The 22781-nt window shown below is 35.8% G+C and overlaps 1 long non-coding RNA gene across 1 annotated transcript; it reads right to left on the reverse strand.

Moving 5' to 3' along the window:
- Positions 1–7075: 7075 nt before the first annotated feature.
- LOC122134161 lies at positions 7076–9552 on the reverse strand. The gene is made up of 4 exons (XR_006159999.1): positions 9455–9552; positions 9143–9247; positions 7772–7873; positions 7076–7163 (listed from the first exon to the last, which is right to left on the reverse strand). It is a non-coding gene; the product is annotated as an uncharacterized LOC122134161 (long non-coding RNA).
- Positions 9553–22781: the final 13229 nt, after the last annotated feature.

The raw sequence follows: 22781 nt of genomic DNA on the forward strand, positions 1-22781 counted from the left end.
GCATTAATCAGTTCAGAAAAAGTGTCCACTGGAAATTAAGTTTTATGATAGTGACAGCATACAGTACATGTGACCAGCAACAAGAAACAAATGATAAATACCTTTTCGCAGTTGCTGTTTTTTTCACTGAATTTCACTGGTGGTTCACCTTTTGAATGGTCACTCTTCATAGACACTAAGCTGGATACATGTGAGCCTGATCTTACACTGATGACAAAGACAAGAAAGAAATAAACACTTTATTACAGTAGGTTCCTCTGTTACTGATATCTGCACATGCTCTCACTAGTCCTCCTCAGAAATGTTAATTTACAAAGTGCAAATGTTAATGCTCATTCTAGTCCAGTGGCTCAAATTTACCAATTTCTTTTAGAAATGTATAAATGTGAAAAAACATGTTGGTAATTTCACATATCTGATGAATCTAACTGAACAAAAAATATAAAGTTTTTGTTAACTTACTTAAACAAAAAGCAGGTATGTCCCTGCTACATAGTTCTGTTAGCTTGCATAACTACATAGCCCATTGCTGCTGTCTTTTTAAAATGAACCCTTATAATAGTCTATGTTGCTGTTATGTTGCTAGCTATCTTGTATTCTTTTTGATAGGAAGGGTGATTTAAGTGTATTAATATATTTTTTACATCTGTAAGACATCTGCTAAAGATCTGGGAATCATCTGCTCTTATAAACGTCTCAGAACCAGTTTTACATGCATTCTAATAAATAAATGTCTATTTGACATCTGTCAGGAAACATCTTGCAGATGAGCAAGACATATTGCAGATGAGCAAGCATTCTTAAAAATACATCTTGCATATGTAAATGCAGACATTGGTTGTCTCCGAGATGTACATGTGTGATTAGGGTGAGTGTTTTGAAGGTGCCACCTTCTATAAAACTTAATGGCAATAGTGCCGGTGTCGTCAAACGTTAGTCTGGAGCCCTACAGTGGTCCTCGAAGTCAGAAAAGTCAGAAAAGTGTTAGAAGAAAATTCATTCAGAAACAAAGCATTTGACTGTCTTAACAAGTGAATCACTGAATCATTTATTCAACCGATTCGTTCAAAAAGATGATTCATTCAATAAGTAAACACCATCCATTGCTAAGAGACACAGAACAATGCTGTGATCTGTTTGGAACTATTTTCGTTAGCGAAACTGAGCAAAAAACAAGCAATATTATGTCTAAAAGTCATGCTTTATTGAACTTGTATAAAATTATTATCAAATGTGTTCATGCATCTGCAGAAAAACAATACTCTTTGTGTAATATAGCTTAAGTTAACTATAGGCCTACATTAAATTATATAAATACCATATTATCGCAGACAATGGCCCTGTCCCAAATGGCACACTCGGGACTTGTGGACTTCCTCAGAGTCCACACTTTGGTGAAGTCATGTAGTGCAGAACTATAGGGCCCTTGGCACAAGTCCACGAGGGTGCATTGAGAGGTATTTTTTTGGACATTATTGGGAAATAATGTATACAGTTGTAATAATACATAATGTTCCATTTGAACTAAGATTACAATTTTAGTTTCAGATGAATTTACAGGTTTAAATATAAATACTAGGTTTACATATGACTCAGTAAAGCCCTGCCATTCGGTTCTAATTATTTAATTAATCATAATGCGATCGTATTATTCAACGCGCTATTATTATGTTTGAGATATCAACCACTGGTCGATGACCATAATGTTTGTATAAACTGTAGGTAACAACTGGTAAAATGTACACCTAGGTCATAAATAATCGTAATGATACCTACACTTAAATATTTTCTTCTCAGCCATGTCATCAATTGCTCTTGAGCGAAATCTCTTCCCATCCGTTGTCTGATTGGCATTTCTGGGTAGTTGAAGTGTGCGGAGCCTGCATCTATGCGGGCTTCGCGGAAGACCACTTCAAGGGTACAAAGGAGGCGCTGCTGAGCACACTTAGACTCGGCAAGCACGCGCAATTTAAGTCCACGAGACCGAAAGTCCACATGAAGTGCGCCATTTGGGACAGGGCCTATGCTTTATTGTACACCCCAGACTCGACTTAAATCATGCGCGGTTGTGTGCGCAGCGCGCATCTGTTTTGAACGTGAGCAAAGGTGTTTTTTTAGGAGTCTAACTTGCAAACGCCAGACCACTGATTCGTCAAACCTGTCTGTGTTCTTCTAACTATCTTGTAGTAAGTAACGAATATACTTAGGGGAAATATATGAGAGTAAATGTATACATTTTATTTAGCACATATAGTGGAGTAAAAGTAGAAGTTGGCTGAAATATAAAAACTCAAGTAAAGTACAAATACCAAAAAAAAATAAATAACCACAACAAAAAATTAATTACACCTCTACACAACACCACCAAACAAATATCACCGCAAATTTTGAGAAAAGCCACAGCAAAAGCAGTCATTTTAGGTGGCAAAAATCTGAAAAAAAAAAGTCCTGCAAAATCCTGGAGGGACTTCATAATGCTTTGTCTGAAAATGTCCATTTTATTTTTTTCATGTTGTCAAAACACTCACATGCAATAGCGAGGGGGTGTTTATACTGTTTCCTGTGCAATGACGTTAGCCAATCACAATAGTGGATTACTGGCTGAAGCCTTAAAGGATTGCGCCTTAAAAACAGCCTGTTTCTAAGAGAGGTTAAGAATGAGGGTTAAAAATAATAATTTTTTTTCAAATTTTTTGCAAGTTCTCCACAAACTGTAAAGAAAACTCAAGAAACACATAAAAACAAAAAAAAAAAACCAACTCATAAACAAATAACACATCAAAACAAAAAAAAAAAAACACTTCATAACCCCTTTAAACTCAATCTCATATGAAGGTAGAAGACTGTTAGCATCCATTTATTTGAACTCTTGGAGAATCTGTAAGATCTTGTACAGTAAGAGATCTCTTGTAAGAGTAAATTTCCCTCTTTATTAAGAGTCTCTGACACAAATGCAATTCATCCACTCCATGAGTGTAACAGGTCTTTGTAGCTCATTGACATAACATGAACACAACAAATATGTATAAAAAAGTTATTCAAGATATTCCTTGCATTATATTTTATGCAGAGTACAAATGCACTTTATACATTTTAGCTGTTACAGGATGTGTGTGTATTTGTAAAATATAAGGTCACCTTAAAGCATGTATAATATGTTTGTTCATTTTGTTGTGTGTAATAATGAAGTGCAGTGTGCATCTGACACTTGAGAGTGAAATTTAAGTGTCTGAACTGTGGTGAGAACTAACCAGTGCTAAAAATGTGGGACTCATGAGTTTTTTTTTTTTTTTTTTTTTTTTTAAAAAAAAAGAAGCTTACAAGACAAGACATGAGCCGGGTTTCCATCCAAAGGTGCGAATTTAACTTATATGCAAAATTGGAATATCGCACAAAACATTTGCAAACAAGCAGCGTTTCCATCCAACGAATCAGAGAGAAACAAAATCGTCACTTTCTGATAAACTGGCACTATACATCACTAAGAAAAGTAGTAAAAGCTACTGAATATAATAATTTTCCTATACACTAAATTACTTGCACGTCAGAAGGTGGATGCTGCTGTTTTGGGAACGCAGTCGTTTAACAGTGCTAAGAGGCAATTATATAGAAATACTTTGACAAATGACAGACTTTGCTCTGGCATTTCCGAATGACCATATAACAACATTTCAGATGCTGTGGAATGAAATGGTTCCGCTGGTTAGTCAGGATTTACCGTCCATAGCGCAAAGTCACATGACTTTTCGATGAGATTGGAGGAATTTTTTCACAAAATGCATTTCCATCTCCCATTATTTGCATTAACCCTTGTCTGCACAAGTCAAAAACCACCTCAAGCGAGCATAAGAACTTTTTATGCGAATTAAGCCATTTTTATTCTAATTTCAGCGTTCCCATCACTCGATTCTGATGCGATACTTAAAAATGCGCATAAAAGCAGGGTGATGAAAACCCAGCTATAGTTTTTCAGAGATTTGTGATTTCAGTCAGACTCTCACATGTAACAGCTGAAAAAATTAGCTAATGCAATGGTGTAATATAGAATGTGTGAAATACCTTTTTGTAGCTGATGTGTTTTTCTCTCTTAAGTTTGGTCCGTCACCTTTTGACTGTTCACTCTTCAGAGACACAGAGCTGAAAACATCTGAGCGTGACCTTTCTCTAATGACACAAAGAAACAGAGATAGAAAAAATAAAACTTTTTACTATAAGTAGATTCATTGGTCTCATTTTAAGATATTTTAGTGTAATTAATTCCAGTATAGCCCTTGCCATTTGTTATTATCATGAATGTGAATGGATGGATGTACAGGAGTTGGACAAAATAATGTAAGAATCCATTATTATAGGGTTTTAAAAAAAAAAAAAAAAAAAAAAAAGCAGGCTACAAACAAAAACAAAACAATATGATTATAATTTTTATGTAACACTCTTTAGTTTTTGTAAATTTATAAACTCTTAACTAAATTTAATAATTTTTTAACTACTTAACATACTACCAAAAAATGGACCAATCATGGGAGCACATTTAGCAACTCTTCACTCCTGTTCATTACTGTTGAGCATAGGTAACCTCAACAGCCCATGTTTTTTGTTTGTTTTTTGTGTGTACGGGTTTTAAGAGCAGCAGTCTTTATGATCATGACTGTGTACATAAAGCATGGCCATGATTCATTAGTGAAAGAAGAACAGTGGGAGAAATGTGAAAATGAATGATAGGAACCATCAATCACAACAAAGGATTTTGTCCAAACAACACACAGGTTCTGTAAGGTGAATATTGAGGTTTGCTGTCACTTTGCTACATTAGTTCTGTTTAAAAAAAACTGACCACAGAGAACTTCACAAAATCATGAAAGAGCTGCAGCTGCTAAAGCTTTAATTACAGACACCAGTGTTAAAATGTGGAAAAGATGGAGTCATGATCGGAAAACCTGGACATTTTGTACCCTCCTCCAACAGCTCTGAAGCAACTGGAAGATGTTTTTTTTTTATTATTATTTAATTATACAACATTCAACTTGAGACCATTCAAAAATTTTGTCAAACTCAGCCTGAGCCTGATCTTTGTCTAATAACATACATACCTTTTCGTTGACAATGCTTTTTCCTCACTTAAGTTTGGTCCATCACCTTTTGACTGGTCACTCTTCACAGACACAGAGCTGTAAACATCTGAGCCTGATCTTTGTCTAATAACATGAGGAACAGAGAAAGAGATACACTTTACTACTGGACATTTCTCTGTGACTGATGTCTGCAAATGCTCTCTCTAGTCCTTCACAGAAATCACATTTGCTTGATTTTAAAGCACAGGTCATTCCATTTTACTGACTTTTATGGTCGCTCCAGTTTATTCAAATATATATTTTAATTTTTTATATATATATATATATATATATATATATATATATATATATATATATATATATATATATATATATATATATAAGTGGTGGACGGAGTTCACAAATCAAGTGCTTGAGTTCCCACTTTTAAATTTTTACTCGAGTGAAAGGACAAAAGTATTTGGTTTGTAATGTACTTAAGCATTTAATGTGAAAATCACTTATCACTAAATTTGCAATTTTAACATTTTTTTTTATATTTAATAGTTTTATATTATAGTATATATAAGGGTTGTCAATAGATTCAAACTTTTAAACGGATTAACTAAATCAAATCAACATATGGTGTGACCACCATTTGCATTTAAAACAGCTTTTGTCCTTAGTTTTTCAGGTAGATTTGTAGGTAGCAAATTAACTCTCGCGATTATTCAAGGTAAATCATCACCACTTCCATCCCCTACATGTGTTTGTGTTGGACTAATGGCTAAAATGCAAGTGCAGATTACTTTTAATAGGACTCAGTGGACAAATAAAAATGAGGAAAACACAGACAGAATCAGAGAATCCAGTCATAAAGATTGAATTTACTGTATAGCACAGAATTTGCCAAATTTTGGACAAATAAATTGAAAGTAGGTCAGTTCATTTAAATCACATTGTGACATGGACTAAAGTCTGTGAATATTAAGCCACAAAAGACTATTTAAAAATTAATCCTGCACGTTGTGCATGTTTCTGTGTGAAAGAACGGCGCAGATGTGACGTTTCGCTTACTATACATACTAAAGCACATGACACTCACAATGTTTTCTGCTTCAGCCATCTCACTAAATGACGATGTGAATTCATGAACAGAGCTGCTCTGGGAGTCACTTTATGAGCATTTGACCATTTCATTTTAGAAAAAAAAAACTGTTGTCATATATATACACACACAAAAAACTCTTCATGGCAACCCATTAAAATAAACATCTGGTTAAACTTGAAGAAACTGTGACAGAAATATATTACTTTTGTACAGTAGAATGTTCATATGGCCCTACTTCACTTCCTGAACCAAGTGCAGATATAGTACAAATTGCCACAGTTCCACTGTAACCTGAGCCTATTACATGCTCAGGTTTGTGGATTTTTTCATGCAAACTGATCTGTTTCAAACAAGATTTTCAATGTGAACTCGTCTGCACTGTTAAGAATAAATTATAGGCTAACTAGCTTTGACTAACTACAAAAGTTGAAGAAACTTATAAAATACCTTTTGGTAGATGATGGTCTTATTTCACTTAAGTTTGGTCCGTCACCTTTTGACTGGTCACTCTTCACAGACACAGAGCTGAACACATCTGAGCCTGATCTTTATTACACAAGGTTTCCAGCTTCATAGAAAAAAAGAAAAGAAAAGAAAAAAGAAAAAGAAAAGAAAAGAAACTTTATTACATGAGGTTTCCAGCTTCATTTGAAAAACATGTAATGTAATTAAATACAATGTAGCCATGCAAATGCTAATTAAACACTGTATAGCTGTGGATTTGTCCTTTTTACAACTATGTGTGGATAGATGTATTCAGGTTTCTGGTGGTCATCGATGTAAATGTGATTTTATTTTTTTTTTTTTTTTTTTTAAACAAATAATTTATCACTTAAACCTCAGTGGGAAAATTAGCTAACACAACTCTGTTATGTAAAACACATAAAATACCTTCTGGTATGTGGTGTTGTTTTTCTTGCTGAAATTGGGGTCCGTCACCTTTTGACTGGTGACTCTTCACAGACACAGAGCTGGACACATCTGAGCCTGATCTTTCCCTACTAATACAAAGAAGAAGAAAAAAACTTCATTACAGGACAGGTAATTTGGTGTCATTTAAAGAGGTGTAATGTTGCAAATGGCAATTATGCATAGAATAGCAGTGGAATTGTTCTTTTTTACAACTATGATGGATGGATTTCTGTTGTGATTGTCTGATTTGTTTTACAATAATGCCCCCTAGTGTTTGGTTATGCAAATGTATTACTAGGTCCCACCACGCTTAACGGTCTCTTTCAAATAACTAATTCATTATATAAAATAATTTGCCCTAGAACATTCAAATACATTTTATATGTAGGCATATGTTGCTGTTGTTCTTCTATGAAACTTATATGAGTAAGGGTGTTTTTGTCAGTATCATGCAATTTCTGAATATTCATATCTGATTGTTTGACATATCCAAGAAACTGATTCTAAGAATTTTCTGTAAATGTATGTATATATTAATATATATATATATATATATATATATATATATATATATATATATATATATATATATATATATATATGTTGATTTAGTGTTTTGTTTGGTCAAGTTCTATCACATTAACCACATTGATGAAATTAGCTAATGAAACGCTGTTAATCTAAAGACATGAAATACCTTTTGGTAGTTGATTTTTTCTCACTTAAGTTTGGCCCATCACCTTTTGATTGGTCACTCTTCACAGACACAGAGCTGAACACATCTGAGTCTGATCTTTGACTGATGTAACAAAGAACAGAGAGAAAAAAAAACTCATCACTACAGGAGATTCTGTGTCTGATATCTGCACACAAACATGCATATTTTTTTTTTTATATTTTAATTATATATTTTAATCATGCATACAATTTTTAAAACACAGTCATTTCAGTTTAACTCACATTTAAACATGTCTTTTATGAATAAATGATCTCAGATGTGAACATTAAATACATATGACTGAATATTTCAATAACAATATTTGTTATGTTTCTCTGTTACTTTAATAACAGCAGCTCTTCAGCTGAAATTTAACAAAACCTAAAAATTATTTATATTTGTGACCCTAGACCACAAAACCAGTCATAAGGGTTAATTTTTTGTAATTGAGATGTAACATGATGTATAAGCTGAATAAATAAATAATGTATGTATTTGTTAGGATAGGACAATATTTGGTACATCATTTTCATTGATGTATGGTTTATTAGGATCGGACAATATTTGGCCGAGATACAACTATTTGAAAATCTGGAATCTGAGGGTACAAAAAAATCTAAATATTTAGAAAATCACCTTTAAAAGTTGTCCAAAATGAAGATCTTTGCCATGCATATTACTAATCAAAAATTAAGGTTTTGATATATTTATGGTAGGAAATTTACTAAATATGGCCCAGTGGTTAGAGAGTTTGACTCCTAACCCTAAGGTTGTGGGTTCGAGTCTCGGGCAGTACCAGGCAATTACCCCGACTGAGGTGCCCTTGAGCGAGGCACCGAGCCCCCAACTGCTCCACATATTCCGCAGCATAAAATAAAATATTGACTGTTTCCGATGAGCACAAATTCTGAGTATGGGTCACCATACTTGGCAGAGCACAAATTCTGAGTATGGGTCACCATACTTGGCAGTATGTCACTTCACTTTCACTTAATGATTTTTGGCATAAAAGAAAAACAGATCATTTTGACCCAGATATTGTTTTTTGTCTATTGCTAAAAATATACCCCAGCAATTTAAGTGTTACAAGTTTTGTGGTCCAGGGTCACATTTGGTTAGTGACCTAGAACTACTGCAGAACATTAATTTTTCTTCTTCATATTGCAACATTTGTTTTAAATTATTCAAAATCCTAAAACTGTTACTTTTTTTTTTTTTTTATACAAAAACAGTGGAGTCTAATGTAATGTAATGATTTTCAAAGTGGACTCCTGTCCAAAAGTGTCAAGAACATTACAGGTTACCTAGTTTTGAGTAACTACAAATGTTGAAGAAACACATTAATTTTACCTTTTGGCAGATGATGGTTTTTTGTCACTTAAGTTTGGTCCATCACCTTTTGATTGGTCACTCTTCACAGACACAGAGCTGACAACATCTGAGAATGATGTTTCACTAAAGATAAAGAGAAGAAAAAAAAAACTTTGTTACAGAATGTTATTCATTTTTATTTGAATAGATGTGTAATTAAATATGGTATCGCCATGCAGTTTCCTTCGCATGACTATTGATGGATACATTTGCGTTTGATTGCCTGATGTCTTTACATACTGAATTTAACTGCAGACCCAGTTCACTAAAGAGAGAAGACACATGAAATACCTTTTGGTAGGTGATGATGGTGTTTCCACACTGAAGTCTGGTACTTCACCTTTTAACTGGTCACTCTTCACAGACTCTGAATCTGAATCTTCACTAAAGACACTAAGAACAGATAGAGGAAAAAACACAAAACTTTACAGTTCTGTTCAGTTCTCTTCCAATAGTGTCTGTGCAATCAAGTTGATTGTATTGTCAAAAATTAAGTCGAGGAAAGTTAACAAAAACAAAAAGCATTCAAATTATAATGATATAGGCCTAGTGCTTTGGATTTATTTATATTTTTTATGTTTGATCAACTACAAAAACCAAAGAAACCCCCTCTGAAACTTAACAAACTCAGCAATTACTCTTTACTTAGAAGACAAGTTAGGGTTCTTTTAGAGATATAATATTCCAACAAGCCTGCATGATCAGTTACCAAATAATGTTAAAATTAAGGAAAATACAATTTTCTTATCAAAGCGATAAAATGTTGTGTTGCAAAAAATGAGTACACCCTACTAAAAGTTACTAAATAAAACTAAATAAAAAAATTCTGGTGTAAGGTTAAGGCAAGTTTTGGTCAACAGATATATTTGTTAAAAACAAAATTGCAAAAAAAAAAAAAAAAAAAAAGAAAGTATTTCTGACAATTAAAAATGTTATATAGGTCTTTGGGGCCTGTGGTGCCCTTTGCAGGCATTTGTAAATAATGCAAATTGTTTATTTTGTATTACATTATGCATTTTAACAGTGTTCTTCAATGAAACCATATGATTATTGTCATTAACCAATCATTATTGCCTTATTGTTTTTTTTTATATAATACATTTTAAGTCATGAAAACTAGAATATTAAGTCAGATTCATTGTTGTTGGTGATGAAATTATTACCGAAAAAGTTTCACAGGATTATGAACGTAGCTACCTCAAAAGTGATGCACAGGCTTCATCCTGGGCTTTTTTAAATTTTTATTTTCTCTGCGCTGGACTGCGCTGTATGTCTTTTCCCAGATATAACCTGTCCATTAATTATGTTGATAATTTGAATTTAGCCGCAAACAGGAGGTGAGAGCTAGCACAGACGGGCGCAGATCCAGAATGGCATATCACGTGTGCATATACTGCCTACTGCGTCCATCATAATTTTTTGCATCATACAGGTGCATCTCAATAAAATATAATTTCATTAAACATACAGGTGCATCTCAATAAATTAGAATGTCTTGGAAAAGTTTATTTCAGTAATTCAATTCAAATTGTGAAACTCGTGTATTAAATAAAATCAATGCACACAGACTGAAGTAGTTTAAGTCTTTGGATCTTTTAATTGTGATGATTTTTGCTCCCATTGAACAAAAAACCCACCAATTCACTATCTCAACAAATTGAAATACTTCATAATAAAAAAAAAACATTTTTTAGTGAATTGTTGGCCCATTTTCAGGTCTGGGATTTTCTGGCCAGTCAAGCACACCAACACCATGGTGCTTTTTGGCAGTGTGGGCAGGTGCCAAATCCTGCTGGAAAATTAAATCAGCATCTTCAAAAAGCTGGTCAGCAGCAGGAAGCATGAAGTGCTCCAAAGTTTCTTTGTAAACGGGTGCAGTGACTTTTGTTTTCAAAAAAAACACAATGGACCAACACCAACAGATGACATTGCAACCCAAAATCGTCACAGACTGTGGGAACTCAACACTGAACTTCAATTCCTTGACACTCTGTGTGTGGTGGCTCTTGATGCCTTGACTCCAGCCTCAGTCCCATTCCTTGTTTATTTTACTCAAATTCTTGAATTGATTTTGCTTGACAACCCTCATAAGGCTTGCGGTTCTCGTTGGTTGGTTGTGCATCTTTTTATTCCACACTTTTTCCTTCCACTCAACTTTCCTGTTAACATGCTTGGATACAGCACTCTGTGAACAGCCAGCTTCTTTGGCAATGAATGTTTGTGGCTTACCCTCATTGTGAAGGGTGTCAATGACTGTCTTGATTGTGTATCCTAGTGAACCAAACTGAGAGACAATTTTGAAGGCTCAGGAAATATTTGCAGGTGTTTTGAGTTGATTAGCTGATTGGCATGTTGCCATATTCTAATCTGCTGAGATGTTAACAGAGATGTTAAATGTGAGCCAAAATCATCACAATTAAAAGAACCAAAGACTTAAACTACTTCAGTCTGTGTGCACTGAATTTATTTAATACCGTTTCACAATCTGAGTTGAATTACTAAAATAAATGAACTTTTCCACAGCATACACACACACACACACACACCTGTACACACACACACACACACACACACACACACACACACACACACACACACACACATATATATATATATATATATAATATATATATATATAATATATATATATATATATATATATGTGTATGTCTGTGTGTGTGTTTTTGTTAAAGTTTAGATTTTTATTTATGTTTATGTTTTTCCAAAATGGATTTCCTAAAAAAAAACAACATTTGTATGGATTTGAAACTATACTTTTTCAAGGTTTTTTTCCCTCCTCACCCACATCATCTGACAGTGTTTGAAATGGACAACTTTTGTTTCAATCGGACTGAAAATGATTGATGAAATCTGAATGTAGTGTTTACACGAATGTTAAATGAAGTAATCGGATTGATTTGCACATTTATGTCTTCTGATCGGAATGGAATTTATTTTATTATTATTACTATCATTATTATTATCATTATTATTACTATTATTATTATTATTATTATTATGACATGCACACACTGCACAAATATAAAGTTTCCCACTGTATGCGCATAACAACCACTCTGTTTCTTTATTAGTTTTAAACAGCGTGAATTAATATGTATTAATTTCTGGGCACATATGCATGTGCTGGTCATATAATTAGATTCTCATCAAAAAGTTGATTTATTTCACTAATTCCATTCAAAAAGTGAAACTTGTAATTATATTCATTCATTACACACAGACTGATTTATTTAAAACGTTTATTTCTTTTAATTTTGATGATTATAACTGACTATAACTAAGGATAATCCCAAATTCAGTATCTCAGAAAATTAGAATATTGTGGATAGGTTCGATATTGAAGACACCTGGTGCCACACTCTAATCAGCTAATTAACTCAAAACACCTGCAAAGGCCTTTAAATGGTCTCTCAGTCTAGTTCTGTAGGCTACACAATCATGAGGAAGACTCCTGACTTTACAGTTGTCCAAAAGACGACCATTGACACCTTGCACAAGGAGGGCAAGACACAAAAGGTCATTGCAAAAGAGGCTGTATGTTCACAGAGCTCTGTATCCAAGCACATTAACCTTTTGAGCGGTACGGTCCCCACATATGGGATTCTTATTTCCGTGCCCCTGGGCGTATGGTCCCACATATGGGATTTAGAACGTTCAGTGACGTCGCATAACTGCCAAAATCAAACTGCGTTTTCGCGCGTTGGCTGGCGCTGAGCCAGAGAGAGACGTGCACTGCTCTTGTCATATTATCACAACGATGCAGTATATAATTAACCACATAATGCATATTTTAGGTTTCAGACATTTAAATACACATAAATAATAGTAAAAACAATAAATTTAGAGTTTGAAAAATACACACATATGTCTATGGAAGCAACATTAATAATCCATTTAAATTTAATTTGCAGATGTTTTTTATTCATATCAGATACACATAGTTTAAGTAACTATAAAGATCACTCTATTCTTCACCCAGTTCACCCACCACTTATTACTTGTATTTCGGGAGAAATTGATGAATTCACATGCTGTAAATCTGACTGACAGAACTCTGAACTGCAGCGCGAACAAACATGGCGGCGCCCATCTCACATTACAGATCACGATCAAGATCATTTAGAAAGGTTTTTAAAAACGGCCAAACACACTTATTTACACATATTTATGAATCGGAATATCAGATTGTTCATGACATGGTATGCAAGTTTGTGAATATTTGAAATTAAAAAAAGTAAAAACGAAATAAAAAGCGATCCATCTGTCATACAACGTTATTGTAGACGCGGTGTGTCACGTGACAAGCCTGACGCGTCGCCATGGAAACAGTAAGGGGAACATTCTAAAATAACGGTCGTCTTAAAAAAACTCACTCTTGTGGGGACCGCTTGAATATTTTAAACTCACCACTGAAAAGGTTAATAGAGAGGCGAGGGAAGGACAAAATGTGGTAGAAAAAAAAAGTGTACAAGCAATAGGGATAACCGCACCCTGGAGAGGATTGTGAAACAAAACCCATTCAAAAATGTGGGGGGAGATTCACAAAGAGTGGACTACAGCTGGAGTCAGTGCTTCAAGAACCACTACGCACAGACGTATGCAAGACATGGGTTTTCAGCTGTCGCCATTACTTGCGTCAAAGCCACTCTTGAACAACAGACAGCGTCAAAAGCATCTCAAGACAAAAAAGGACTGGACTGCTGCTGAGTGGTCCAAAGTTATGTTCTCTGATGAAAGTAAATTTTTGCATTTCCTTTGGAAGTCAGGGTCCCAGAGTCTGGAGGAAGAAAGGAGAGGCACACAATCCACGTTGCTTGAGGTCCAGTGTAAAAGTTTCCACAGTCAGTGATGGTTTGCGGTGCCATTGTCATCTGCTGGTGTTGGTCCATGCTTCCTGCTGCTGAGACCAACTTTTGGATGATGCAGATATCCTTTTTTCAAAAGGACTTGGCACCTGCACCACAGTGCCAAAGCTACTAGTACCTGTGTTTAAGGACCATGGTATCACCTGTTTCTTATTGGCCCTTATCAAATTCGCATTGCGGCTTGCAAGTAATGTCAGGCAAATAGGAGCCCCATCTATGTATTGAGTGCTTCACATGCTCATACTTTTCATGTTCATACTTTACTAACAGTTGGCCAAGATTTCTAAAAATATCCTTTCTTTGTATTGGTCTCAATTAATATTCTAATTTTTCTGAGATACTGAATTTGGGATTCCTTAGTTGTCAGTTATAATCATCAAATTAAAAGAATAAACATTTGAAATATATCAGTCTAGTGTGTAATGATGAATCTAATATACAAGTTTCACTTTTTGAATGGAATTAGTGAAATAAATCAACTTTTTTTGATGATATTCTAATTATGGACCAGCACCTGTACATTAGCTGTGCCATGCTGCTCATATTTTTTGTTACACAGTAAAAATGCCCCCTCCCCCGTGCCTAAAACCAATCCTCTGTGAATGAGAAATCTAAAACAAAGACTGGTGGGACATAGGTCCTGCAACAACTACCAAGTGAAAGGAGATAATATAAGGAGATGATATATATGAAAGGACTGATGAATTTTTCTACAACACTTTATTCAAAATGAAGACGCGCGCTCGTTTCGCGCCGCATACGTCACTACGCTATTTCTATGTCATTGCATATGAGCATTCCTTCAGTTTCGGTTTTTAATCCAGATCAAGTGTTTGCATGGCTCTCATCAATTCGTATTAGAAAAGAATTAAACACAAACCACCCCTTCCAATCCTATCATAAAATTGTCAGTCGAATCGTCCTCAATTGATCAATCAACGAAGGCTTTTTCAATCAGCCATCAGTTTGATTGCAAATGGATTATTTTGATTTGCATGTAAACTTAGCTTGTCACATTCTGACATTTCAAAAGCATGCTTTCATGGTGATAATCAGGAACTATACTAAATCAATGAGTGCAAACTTCCATCAAAAAAACAAATGAGAGACAATCCAAAAATCCTTCTAAAAGCAGGCTCGAAAGAGCCTAACAGTCCCAGCACTCAGTTCAGTTCAAGTTTTCTCGTGGTCTCTTCCAGTGGTGTCAGTTGCATAAAATGAGTATTATATTACTGAAACATTAAATGTTCTTTAAATCCCAAGCTGAGCAAACCAAATTGGACAGGATTAGAGAAAAAATAAACCAGGGATAAACCAGGCTCAGTCAATACCATTTATGAACACTGCAATCTCAAAAAATTCTGGCAATGAGTTTTAGCAAGTCTATAACCTTTTAACAAGTCTATCAGCGCGACATTACTTTATGGTGACGTTGTGAGGACGGTCGTGGTAAAGTAACAGTTACATTTTTTAGAGAATCTTGGCTAATGTCCCAGAACGTCGTGGGCACGTCCTCAAAAGACGTGTTAGTTAGTCCCATTGGGGACGTTGTAGCGACGTGGTCAGCTGGTCTCCAGATAACTTTTCATATTATTGCACTACATGATATATTATTGTTAGAATACCATTTGGATAGCCTACTATTTAGGAAATATACTAAATTCGTCAAGCATTGGCTTGAAAAGATGGCATGAATTATTATATTTTTAGATATAGATAAAATATTTGTCATCAAATTAAGGACAAAACAAATAACAAATAGTTTGCTAGCAAGGTGGTGTGTTTTAATGACAGATTTATTGAAAGAGGGTACAGGAGAAATTTCACCTTTTTAAATTAGCAGAGCGCATCACTTTCCTACTGCAACGTTAAGTGCGTGTGCCCGTCATTTGTTCTGTAACGGTCAACTTACCCAGCGGATGGACACAGAGGAAAGGTAAAGTGCTACATTAATTATAATGAATTATTCATTTCAAGTTTTTACTGATATAATGTTAGATGTCATACGACGAGGAGTAGTGTTTTGTATTTTGTAGGTTTTCTAATTTAATAAATAAATGCTCCTGTTTGGTTAATTAGCTCACGCACCTAGTCTCAGAGGTGGTCTAAGGTAACTGTAATGTTACTATTCAAATCTTGAGATAAAATTGTATACCTTTTTTCTAGCTTCATGCGTTCTTTTTTAAACACTTTAATGTGGGTAAAGTTTCATTAAAAAAAAGAAAGAAGAAATAACATTTTAAACAAAAAGCTGAAAAAAGACTGCATTGGGATTCAGAATGATAATCAAAAGTTAGATGGAGTTCGATCAACGCCCCAAAGCTTCACTGTAATATTACCTCTTCATCGGTTGACATTTTATTTCAATAACTGTTACAGTTTGTGTGATGCTGTTTCATGTCAGTGTATCGGTGTTAAATGTGTTAGTCACTCATCTATATAGGACTATATTATATATCGTCTATTATGAGATCAGGTGGTGTTAGTATCTGTTGTGGTATTTTTCTTCTTCTATTTGTGTTTTTTTTTTTTTTTTGAAATTCTGACCCAGAAGATGTGTTGACTAGCGCCCTCGTACGATACAATAATAAAAACACGGATTCTATTCTCAAGTATAGTTCAAATATATTTAGACTTTTTTGTAAAGTATAAGTCAAGTATCCTTAAATGTCATTTGGGAAGTATATTTCTGAGACAAGTTATATAAAGCCCATTTCTGAGATGTACATAAAAAGTAAACTAAAAGCATACTTCCTATTTTAGTTTAAAAGAAGTATACTACTAGCACATTTGAATAAACTTCTTTTTCATAAGGGTGATGTGAAGAAGAAGAAAGATTTTTATTGGTCAACATGTGAACTAATAAGCGTATAATCACTGTGAAATCTAGCCTTTTCTGTATCAGTGTATTGCTACCTGTTATATTCATGCATTTGCCTGTGTGAGGAATGGAATGTGCCGACAGTGCAGGGGTACCGTATATGGTGTAGCTGCACACTCTATTTTGGACATGAACAAAATATATGAAGTGAGACCTCCTTGGTGCAGACATTACAAAAATACAGTATTGGTAAAGTTATGCATGTCCTGTTTTGACATAGGACAAAATATATGATTTAGGCCGCTCTTTTTCACTTAAAATAAGTTCTACATCCTAAAAGCAAGCTGGACACACAGCCAAAAAAGGTGGTAAAACCGAGTTGATAAACAGAACCATATGTATGAAATGTATTGAACATGGGCACGCCTAATCGGAAGCACTGTATTAAAGCAGAGAACCGACACAGACTCGACCGAGGACTGTTCTGCAGAGCTTTCTCGGTTTTTAAACTATGTCTCATGATAATAAAATCTAAATTGCTGGCATCAAAACCCAAGACTTCAAGAGTGATCTTCTTCTAGACATGGCAGAAGAAGCCACACAGATGATGCTCAGCTAGCCATATTGTGAACTTGAATATATAACCCGCGGTATAAAGTTTTACGTTAATTAGACTGAGGCTGCTGAAATCATGTTCAGTGTATGTGGGATTAATAATTTCCACTTTTTCTCCCTCAAGTGACAGGCCTGTTAATTCCCGGCTCATCTGTCATTATTGGTGTCTAATGGTGTTTTCAGATGGCATTGATGCTAGTGTTTATTATTATCAATAACGTAGATCTGATACTTTAGTTTTCAAAACACTGTTTGAATAAAACAAATTGTTAACTTTCTTTAGGTCCTGACTGCCACCAGTTTGAGTGTCAAGTGAATCAGTAAGTTGCCTATAAGAAATGATATTCATTTGTTCGGACCACTTACTATTGGTTTGAATATTTTATTTACAGGGGCGGGAAAACGAACAGACTGCGGTGGCGGTGGCGGAGCAGCAGGGCGCGATGACCGAGCCCTGGGGACAGGCAAGAAGGGAGGGGGAGGAGGTGTGGAGGGTGGGATAGGGGTGTGGGGTAAGGCGAGGCAGAGAAAATTGCGAGGATCGTGGGCGTGCGACAACGCTGGAAGAAGACAGCAGGGGAGGGTGAGAGGGTGAAGTAAGGACCAGAATGTAAGTGCGTGGAGAGGGGGTGCAGGGTGTATTACAAGCGGCGGGGGGCAGGGAAATGTGCCAGACAGGTACACTGCGGGGCAAACAGGTGTGGAAAGAGATTTTTAAAGTGAGAAACGGTGTGTTGGTCTGTGAGCAGAAGTGCGGGGAAGGTGAGGCAGCATGCTGAATGCGCCCTAGGCCGAAGGGGGCAAATGAGCTTCAGGAATTATTCTAAGTGATGCGAGGATTGGGGGCGGCTCGGAGAAGAGTATGGCGGAGGAGCACGGTTGGAAAGATGGGGCGGCCCCACGAGATGGGGGCTGGCGACACTTAAAGTTCAGAGGGGGGTGGGGTGGGGGGTTGTTTGTGGGGGGGTGAGAGGCAACAACCGGAGGGGTGCACAGCAGAGCGAAGGGGGGACGGGCTGGCCGCGGGGTGAAGTGTGGGGCGAAGGCAAAACACTGGTGGAGGTTTAGCCAGGTGCGTTTTTCTCGCACCGTGCTTGAAAGCGTGGCCAAACTGCACTATCCGCGGTAGTTGCGGCGCTATGGGGGCGTGCTAGAGCTGATTGGCCTCAACACAGCCATGCGACGCAAGACTGGGAAGGACAAGACGTGTGTGGCACAGCTGCGTGCTAACAGTTCGTGATCTTTCGGCTCTCCAGAAATGCAAAGCTTTCTTCCCCATCATTTCTAATCTGGGGTTGCATTTCCCAAAAAGCAACCATGGTCACAAGTTCCATCGTTACAAATGAGAGTTCAGTGGAACACTAGGGGTGGGAAGTGATATGAAAAAAAAATATAATATCAGAAGTTTTTTTTTTTTCAAAAATATCATGATTTTTTATCACAATTCTTTGGTCATGTTGGTGGTTTTTATTATTTTGCAAGTTGTCTGAGCATTACAGTCAAACTAATTTGCCCTATTATAAAGACAAAGCCTTTTCAAGGTATCAAAAATAAAGAATGGCGAGATATTTAGGCCAAAGAGGGCAAAGATAAAAATCGTTGTTCTTATTTTTTTTAATAACAAAGAAGAAAAGAATAACAAAGATACACATTACAACTACACATAATATACAAAAAACAAATAAACAGTGCTTTGTTTTTCCAGGTACAATAGGTGTATTAAGCAGGAAGCATTCTAAAGAAACTGAATGAACAAATATATAAAATAAAAACACTATATAAACTAATTCCTAAAGCAACTGTATTACGACTTCTCAGTCAACGCATTGACAGTGAGTGATTTCACTCTTTGTTTTTGTTGTTTTAATTAGCGTTAAAGAGGCCGGTTTCACCATTCTATTAAGCGCAATGCTATCAGTTCTGTCATAGTGTTTTATTTTTATATAACACCATTTACTCACTCAATAAGTGGTTTGTTAAACCTGAATGAGTTAGTCTCTTCTTTCTGCTGAACATAAATGCTATGTTGAGGAATGTGGGAAACCAACCCAAAAATAACTTAGCACAAAAGATAACTTTTGTTCAATAATCCGCGCTGTTTGAACAGGCTTTAGACGCGTAGGTGCTTCTGTGAGTAAGCGGTGCTCAGAAAAAAAGCACAGGTACACAGCAGTGCAGAAAAAGAAACATTTAAAAAGCACATGTAAATAATGGGAAGCGTAACTCTATACCGCTGAGTTAATACTGTGCTTCGAACTGTAATGTTGCATTTTGACAGTATAATACGGAGCGCCAGAACTGCAGCTGATAGAATGTGTAGCGCTGAACCCACGATTACTATCCGTTTTCCTTCAAAAGGCAGACCGTGTATGTCATTTTATATCGTCCACGGATCACAAAATACGTCCATACTCGCATCATACCACTGTAGTGGAACTAACGACCATAGTCTGCTATCAATCACAATGTAAATGCAACTTAATGCGCTATTGTTTATTCTTCTAGATCGAGAGCAGTATTAAAGCAGCATCGACCAGACTTTTTTAGCTAGCGGGTGCCTCATAATGGGACGCCTCAGGTAAACAATGTACTTTTTGCTTTATTTTTTTTGCAAAAAAGTAATGAAGTATCTGGCTTGATTGTTTCATATCTTTTTATTATATCTTTATTTTTTTAGTTGTATCAATATGAGTACTCAATTATTTATAATTTTTCACTGATAACATCATTAACTATGCCCATCCTTAAGACAAGCTTTTTTCAATTGGAACGTTATTTTGCTGGTCTGCGTGGGGCTGCGACCAAACATGATACATTATAGTAACGATCCTCACAACGTGCCAGTTTGGTCGTTAGGACGTTCCATCGCCCAGCGACGCATCAAATAACGCCGCCAAGACGCATATGGGAATCACCAAAGTTACCGCCGCTTGAAAGTTATTTGGGTACGATCACTGCAACGAATATGGTCTGTCCAGTTACGCCACACGACGTATCTGTGTATAGCTGGAGTTGATACAAGAAACACAACCTTTTTTTTTTTTTGTATAGGTTTTGTATTCTAATTTGACTGATCCTGACGAGGATCAAATGCAAGAGGCAGAGGGGTAATGGTAAATGTGACCAATCGGTTCAAAAACGTGAGGTAAATCTTACTAAAGTAGTGTAGGAGCCATTTTTTGGTGTAATTTTCTTTCACAACCAAAATTACAAACAAAAAAAATGGCTCCTACACACCAGCCCCTAATTGTGCATGACTCATGTAGAGTAAAATAAACCAAGTCTTACGTCTTAACATATTATAAAGGCGCCATGAGTCACAAAGAAATCCCATTGGATCTTCTAAATCTACTACCTTAAACACCCCTTTTTTGGCCTGGATGAAAAGAGACTGGCAATAAATGGTTTGAATAATCCAACTCTATTTTCAAAGGTATGGAAATTGCATTTTATTATCGGTCTGTTCAAGAAACAAATGCATCAAAACCAATGGTCTAATGATGCACACCTATATTCTCTGAAAGCAGACTTACCCATGTTCCTCGGGAAGACTCATCTCAGACGGAGAGTCCTTTCCCTGGTCCCTGACATAGCTACTGGACCTACACAGCCAGTGCAAACATCAGTACTGCTTTGTGAAAAGTGTCAGCTGTTCAGCATGACCTGAAGATAACAATGTTGCTGAGATGAATAACATGGCATTCAGAGGGACGAATGAACAAAAAGAATAAAAAGTTTAGAAACTCCATTCCAAACAACACCAATGGCCATGTGCTATAATGCAGGTGTTAAGGTTTAACTGGATACCATGTTATCTGGTGACAAACTTCCTAGTTCAGGTCTCCGCTCCAGATGTAATGGAAAGACCGCAGCAGATTCACGATTCTGAAAGCACAAACAGACATGATATTAAGCTGTCTAATAAACACACACTTGCTCATTGCATGATTTTGATATTCTTGTAAAGATTACACAAGTTATTGGTATGATCGCATCCGTAGTGGTGGCTGGAAGTAAGTAGGATAAACAAAAAATAAATATAAAGTAAGGTCTGTGTTGGTGCAGGTTTCGAGCCGCACGCTAAAAGATGGCACGCCGTGAGGCGGCATAATGAACCAGCGAGCTACCACTCTACACTGGTTCAGTTACAGATTTCTGGATTCAAGACAGGACTCTCGGCATCACATCCGTGCAGCTGCTGAATCAAGGAAATGTGACCATGTAAACACACTTTTTTGGCTAGTGAAAGTGATATAAATGCTTATATCAAGAGCATGGGCACAGAAAACAACAGAGAACAAAACAGCGCGTTGGATGAAGTAGATTACAGCCTGCACGGGTCTCAAGTATATATCATAGCCAATCTTTTTTTCCCCTTCTCCAAAAACAGCTTATATACTACTACTCAGTCAGCTATTAAAATAGTTCAGTTTTGTATGTAATGGAAAAGTGATTATATTTTGTTTCGGTAAAATTTTTATAAAGTTAATTTAGAAAAAAAAAACAGTTGGAGCATTTTTTTTGTTAGTTAAATTTAAGTTTTGTTGTTTTTTTAAAGTAATGACTGACCGCGCCAGTGGCAGACAATGAGTTGATCATAGCCTATGTTTTGATCAATTTAGTCTTCTCAAATCATCATGACTTGCCTAAAATAGAATCTATAGATATAAAACAGTTCAAGCATATCACAATGTTACTTTTAAACGTTTAGCCTAGATAAATGTGCGCTGTTATGCACTTATCCAATTGTTTGTGCGGAGAGTGGAAGCTGCAGGACACGGAGGCCCAGGGCTATCACTTGCATTTTTTTTCCAACAGTGGAAACAACTTAAAATAGGTACTCATTTTTGCTCATAACAGTAAGAGTAATACTTCATTCCAAACTGTAAAGGTCTACTTTTGTTTGTGTACACTCACAATATCAACAAAAGTTTGTGTTTTTATAAAATAAAGAAAACAAAAGCTTTCTGCTAATCTTCACAATCTTGAACAGAGCCCCTTCACAGTGATGAACCTAATCTCAGGGGAATTGCCTCAAAGGCATGATGAAAATATATAGAAAGCTTTAAATTACTACTTTAAAACAAAAACATTCCAAATCCGAAAATAGAAACTCTTTCATTGTGTAATACATGCATTTCTCTAAAAGGCACATCCAATGAGGAGATAGGCGAAGTCATGGTTTTTTTTCATCACCATATTTGATGGATGTCTAAAATATGAAAATAAGGAAAGGCCTAAAATGGGTCTGATTAAAAATTTGTGTTTTATTTTATAATTCTGTACAATTAAAAAA

Source organism: Cyprinus carpio, unplaced genomic scaffold, assembly GCF_018340385.1.
Source record: "Cyprinus carpio isolate SPL01 unplaced genomic scaffold, ASM1834038v1 S000006810, whole genome shotgun sequence".
Taxonomy (NCBI): Eukaryota; Metazoa; Chordata; class Actinopteri; order Cypriniformes; family Cyprinidae; genus Cyprinus; species Cyprinus carpio.